We start from the raw sequence: 7001 nt of genomic DNA, 5'->3' as shown, positions 1-7001 counted from the left end.
GATGGCTTCAGAGGCGCGCAGGCGCTTTGAGGAGGTTTCTTCCTCCGGAGCTTCTCCAGCCGAGGCTCCTCCTCGGATAGTGTTGATGACGCCGGCGATGGGCCTGTTGGCATTCGAACCTTCAGGCTGTGCTGCTCCTTCGGCGGGCTGCTTCTCTTCACGCCGGCCTTGCACAAACCGATCGAGCACCCCTCGGCGGATGAGTGCTTCGATCTCATTTCGGAGCTGGTAACACTCCTCGGTATCATGGCCTTGATCCCGGTGGAAACGGCAATACTTCCGATTATCGCGCCGGATTCGGGTATCAGGTTTCGGAGGTGGGAGCCGGATGCGATCCCGACTCTCGATCTCCATGAGGATTTCGGCCCGAGGAGCGTTGAGGGGAGTGTATCTTTCATACCTCCCTTCAGGTGCAGGGGCTTGCAGTGGGAACCTCGGGCGGGGTGGTGACCTCTGCCGTGGCGATCCCCTCAGCCGGGGTGGACTCTTTGGGCAGGGCGGATTCTTAGCTCGTTGCGGAGACGGGCTTTTAGGCTGGCCGCGCTCCTCGCGGCGTCTCTTCTTGGGGTTCTGCTCGGCTCCGCCCCGCCTGGCTGCCACGGCTTCTTCTGCCTTGGCGTACTTCCGCGCCCGAGCGAACATTTCGGTGAGGTCCGCGGGAAAACTCTTCTCGATCGAGAAGAGAAATCTGTAGGACCGGGCTCCAGTCTTCAGTGCCGACATGGCGATTGACTGGTCAAGCTCCCGGACCTCCCATGTTGCGGAGGTGAACCGATCCAAATACTCCTTGAAGGATTCTCCCTCCTTTTGTTTGATATCGAGGAGGGAGTCGGATGTCCGCCGCTGGGGCTGGCTGGCGGCGAAATTGCCAGCAAACTGTCTGCCGAGCTGCTCAAAGGAGGAGACAGTACTCGGCTTTAGCCCGGTAAACCACAACCGGGCTGGTCCTCGGAGTGTCGCCGGAAAAGCTTTGCACATCATGGCCTCCGAGGCTCCTTGTAGGGCCATTAAGACCCGGTAGCTTTCTAGGTGGTCCAGGGGATCAGCCTTGCCGTTGTAGGGCTCCACCTGGGGCATCTTGAACCGTGACGGGACCGGTTCATCTTCGATTTCCTGGGAGAAGGGCGACTTCGTATTGAACTCGAAGTCGCCGTTACGTCCTGACTTCCTCCCGTGGAGTGCCTGGATTTGACGTTCCAGCCTCTCGACCTTCCGGTCGAGTTCATCGTTCTGGAGAATCGCTGCAGCGGTTCGTTCGAGCGCAGGTTGCCCTGGAACCGACTCAGCTTCTGAAGGCTGTGGCCAACCTCCGTGGCCTCTGGCTGGGCGCTCTCTCCAGGGGGAGGCCTGGACTTGGGAGTCCTGACCTTGAAGGGGAAGTCCACTTGTAGGAGGCTCCGGCTGAACCGGAGCTGGAGGAGGCGGTGCCGTTGGGATGCCCCTGGGTTGCAGGCTTTGGACAGCAGTAGCCAGGGCCTGCACTTGTTGTACCAGGGCATCGAACTGCTCCGGCCGAACTTGATGAACTGACTCGGTCGGAGGTGATGAGTTCCGGACGGAACGCTCCGGACTAGGTGGAGGTCGTTGAGAGGCATTGGAAGCCCCTTTGCTTCTTAGCTTCATGGCAGCGAACTCGGGCCCTTCCTCTAGCGCCAACTGTTACTGAAAATTAGACCCGGGGGCCGCCGTGAAGCCGGGGAAGGAGGAGCTCCGCTGCTGCAGGGGGCGGACGGCGGTGCGCCGGCTGGCTGCGTCCTCCGCTGCGGGGGGGTGTGCAAGTCCTGCAAAGAAAACCGGTGGCCGGGCTCCCCGGCGCCGGCCCTCCGATGCCTAAGTCAGAGGGGGCAAGTATGTGGAGAAGAGCAGGGGAGAGAGTATGTGGAGAAGACAAAGAGAATCCCGTGTTCAATTGTGTCTGTGCTGTTTTCTTCCTTTTTCCCCCGGTCTAGGAGGGTTCTCTCCAGCTCCGGGTTTTTTCTCTGGTTTTTGGTCCCCTCTCCCTTTTCCCTCCAGGTTTCCTTTTATAGGAGGATTTTTGTTACCTGGGAGGTGACAGGAGGTTTATCCTGTTTTGTAATAATTGGGCACGATTTGGCCCATTAATGGCGTTGTTGAGAACGGGACCGGATCAGACCGGAATCAGGGAGTTGTCACGGTCGATCGGACCTGTTGGAGTGGTTGAACCGCCGGCTGTGGTGGGCCTGGGGTCCGTGGATGGTAAGTGCATTTATTACCGAATGAACCGGCGGTCAGGGAGAGCCATACGTTCTGATGGTTCAGTGATCCGGAGATCGTCTTGGGCCGTGTTCATTAAATGCCTGAGTGCATCGGAGACTTGAGGGAGTCTCATGCATTAATGGCAGGTCGTGCCGAACGCCTGAGGAGATCTTATGCCTTGATGGCTTGGAGATAGTGGCAGGTCGCAAGCCGTAGGAGTTGTCAAGTCCCTTGGACTTTAGGCGGAGGTAGAACATTTGGTTAAGGCATCGGCTCGGCAAGGGTGCCGAGCCGAGCTGATCGCCCAATGGGGCGCCCTGTGGCGGGGCTGCTTTGAGTACTCCTGGTCGGCGCCCTTTAGGCGAGCACCTTCTAGCAGAGCGCCTCGGCGCTGTCTTTGGTCGGCACTTTCTAACCGAGCAGCTTATTTTGGTTGGGCACCTCTTGGCGCGCACTCTGGTCGGCGCCTTCTAGTCGAGCGCCTTCCTGGTCGGCATCCTTTGGCCGAGCAGCTTTCTGGTCGGCGATCTTTGGCCGAGCAGCTCTCCGTTCGGCACTCTTTGGCCGAGCAACTTTCCGGCTGGCGCTCTTCGGCCGAGCAGCTCTCTGGTCGGCACTCTCTGACCGAGCAGCTTTCCGGTCGGCGCTCTTTGGCTGAGCGCCTCCGTGGATGTATGACTTGGGGTTTTTCCCCCAACAGTTAATTACTTAGATTTGTCCATATGATCGTTAACCTAGTGACCATAACATTGTCGCAAAACTGTTTCACCAAGAGTTTTTTTTTAATACATTTTTTTTAAAAAAAATTGAAAGAATAACAAAGAGAGAGCAGAAGCAAACGAAGCCATATTACGCAGTCACTTACGATCCCAATTCCCAAGCACATGAAGCAACGAGGAAGTTGTACCGTCTTGTCTTATTTTAAGATGTCCCCAGGGGCGGACGCTCACCTAACCAAGAAAGTCTTTGGCCCGGGAGCCGTTTCAACGGAGAGCGGAAGCCAGAGATATTATAGATGGCATTTTCTTTGGAATGGTTGGCAAGTTGGTTGGTGATTCAATTGCATAGGGGATACCCCACCACAGAGAGAGACTAGTCGCCAAACTATGGTGACACTTGAGCTTATGAACAAAAACGACCGATGACTTCTTTAGAAGATCAAAAAAAAAGGAACAAAGTGAAAGATGGCAAATTGGCCATAGAGATGGTATAATTAGAGATGATATTTTGAGCTTTTTATTAGTATATATAAGATCACATTCTGACATTTTTTCTTGTTTTTTTTTTTTGATAATATTCTCACATTGTTTGGTTAAGAGCTTAGTAATTTTTAAATTTTAATTTTTTTGTAGTAATGGTTGTTTAATCACTAAATAAGTATCAACCTAGAAGGAGAAAATATTATGAAAAGAGATTCTGCTTCAATGCACAAGAATCATTTAGTTGCTTTTAATTAAATTCAACATATATACTAGGCAATATAAATTTATATCAAATATTTAACCCTATCATATATAAAAAAAAGCATTAAATCCTAAACATTTTCCTTGGCACGCGTCGGGTTTGGGGTGGGGGGAGTAGATTAGGAAATCTTATACAATGATATCTGATAACTCTTTCACATAATAATAAATATAATTCCTAGAATATATTATTATATTTAATTTTTATAAATTTTTTTGCATGAATACTCTTCTAAAAATTCAAATTTACTTGAATACCTTCTTAAAATTTTATATTTATTTCTATATCCTAATAAAACACTATTTTTGCACAAATGGCCCGAATATAACGATTCTTTTAACATCATTAATAAAAATTATATTTATTTTAATTAAAAATAAAATAGAATTTTGAAATTATATTTTTATCTTTTACTGTGATCGTCTTAAAAATATTTTTTTATACATCTATTTATTAAAAATATTTTAATAATTTTAATTTGAAACTGTTGATTTAAAGGCATTAGACCGTATGTGTGTGTGTAAATTAGGATAAAAAATAGAATAACGAAATAAGTATTTGGTGGAGATATAAATATAAATATTAATTTTGGAAGGGCATGGGGACAAAATTTATTATCTTAAAGGGTACTTAAAAAAAAATTTATTTTTATATTAGCCATGGTCGGTGATGATTCATGATGGTTAAGATGACGCCCACTGAAACGAACGGTCGCACTATCATTAAAGTGCCTATCCTTATCAACCATGTGCTGTTGCCACGAATACCAACCACGTGTCCTTACCGTCAGAAGAATCTATCTTGATGTCCTGTCTGCCGCCCACCGACCAGTCCGTTGTCATCGCTGCGATTTTACTGGCTATTCTCCACGTGGCGGAGTCCAATAGGAGGATACACGCGAACGGTCCATTATTTATTTATTAATTTTTTTTATTTGTTTTCGGTGAGCAAGTTCTTGAATGGCCGGTCAATTTGACTTGCGTCGCGGGTAACCTCAGTGGCTGCGTCATCGCCCAGGGGGCAGAGCAGAACGGTCGACTTTTCAAATTCAAACCAAACAAAAGGAATTCCATGGAAAGGACTTAAAAAACTCCTTTGGCTGTGGGATTCTCTGAACAGCTTGGCCGTGGTCCTGTTCAATCACAGCCGTCCACGGCATAATTATCAGAAAGTACACCGGATAAAGATCATTGCCATAATTTGTACATCGTCCGGCCTTTGTGCACGTCCAAAGGCTATCACGCCTGAAATTCTCATCGATTAAGAGAAGAGAAGAATAAGGGGAGATGAGCCTGTGATTGTATTTCAAGGACCGCACCAATTCCACCAATGTAGGAGCTAAGCAAGTGTTTGTTACATGGGACGAGCAGAAGTAATATTCTATGGATAGGCACGACTACAATAGTGGCCGGAAATCTATTATAGCTTATTAAAAGGTAATAAGAGATTGTTATTTATAAAAAACATCTTAAAAACTTTTCCTAAGCATATTTTCACTCTATTGCACCAACCTTATGAGCCATCTTACTAGTTGAATATGGTATGGATGTACTCCTCTTGAGTGTCATATTACTTATTCAACAATATTATTATGTTTTTTTTAAAAAAATGGAACTTTTAATAAACTAAAATGAATTACTTAATGAGGTGAATTTTCATGTAATCATCAACTTACAATGACCATGTCATTGTGATGACATCCTTTTTTTATGAAAGAAAATGGAAAACATCATATAAGATGGTAGATAACATGCACCATGTACCAGAAGTAGCAGTCCTAAATTTAGGGTGATGCTATGCTTACAAAGGTTGGACCTGAGCCTATGAAGTTCAAGCTAACTCGAGTAAATATTAGGCGTATGCTTCTTGAACATTAGAAAACTAAAAGATCTAGTTTACCCAATTCTGAACTTGTCTATGCCCACCAGAAAACAATCGAGGTCCAAATTCATGGCAGGTCTAGACTAGGTCCAGCTTGTTGACATTGCTAAAAGCCTAAGATTTGTAACAACTCAAATACTTAGCTAGGATTTCTTCAAGGCATCAAGGCTCCAGGGATCGGACGACCAACAGCAAACAAGTCAATTCCTCATGGTGATTGCAATGGTGCTCGTAGATCAATGAGCTTGGGGGAGTGACCGATCATCCAAGGAATTTCCATGGATCCAAATCTGGGATAAGGAAGAAGGATTCTGGACCCCCTCGTTCTCCAGATTGATGTAATGGAAGGTGAATAATGGATCATTGACAGGCAGATTTTGAGCTCAAGTAGTTTAAGGAGTGAGAAGATATTAATGGGAATGCCAAAAGTTTCACCAGTGAGGTAAAAATAGCATGGGAATACCAAAGGTTCAAGATGAGAAAATTGAGCGATTGTAGGAGAGATCTTCACAATTAAGGAATCGGAGCTTAGTTGGAAGGCCAAAGGCCTCAATAACATAAAATGTTATCATAGTTTACAATGAGTGTCGACATAAGAGGCAAAAGATGTGAAGAATGAACTTGAATAAAATGTAGTACAACAAGCCAATTTGCACATTGATCGGATGTATAATAGCTCATAATCTTATTTTAAATGACTAGCTAGAAGGTATTATTTAAGTTTCTTAACTATATATATATAAGATTTATTAAGTATATAACTGATAGGACTAAACACATGCCCTCAACGCATGAGCAACATAAAAGAAGGGCAAAGAATCTTTGATGACAGGGAAACTTGAGTATCATTATTGGCGTGGTCTCTACCCCTAGTAATCCAGACAAAGCCATAGTTGAATGGCCACCATCAAACCTTCTCAAGCTGCCATAAATCCTGCTAGCAAAATTGAATGATCATGAGGCTACATAAAACACTCGATCCAATGAATCTCTAGTAATGAAACCCGTTCCTGCCATTGAGCCTTTGTAAAGCCATCAAAATCTACCTTGGCAGCTCCATAGGAAGGTGGCACCTATGAGACAATGGATTGATGAATAGTGCGGGGGCTTGGACAACTCATGGTAGCCCGGGGCCGTGAGTGAGAACTCAAAGGCTCTTGAATCGATAGCGGCTGCGAACTCATCTGCAGGTCTACAGCCCCATTCACCTTCGCTTCAGGCTTGCTGGCCAACGAAAGTTCAATTTTGATGGAGCAGTGAGTAGTTCCATGGCTGGAGCTGGGTTTCTTATACGATCTCAGGAAGGTAAGCTAATACATGTTGCCTCTAAGCACCTATCTATGACATCAGTGCCTGAAGCTGAATCGTACACTGCCTAAAATGGATTCAGCACTGCTGCATTAAGGTATAAAGGTATTTGCAGACAATTATTCAGTGGA

The sequence above is a fragment of the Phoenix dactylifera genome, chromosome 8 (genome assembly GCF_009389715.1).
Source record: "Phoenix dactylifera cultivar Barhee BC4 chromosome 8, palm_55x_up_171113_PBpolish2nd_filt_p, whole genome shotgun sequence".
Classification (NCBI taxonomy): domain Eukaryota; kingdom Viridiplantae; phylum Streptophyta; class Magnoliopsida; order Arecales; family Arecaceae; genus Phoenix; species Phoenix dactylifera.
Note: the sequence above shows the minus strand (reverse complement) of the source record.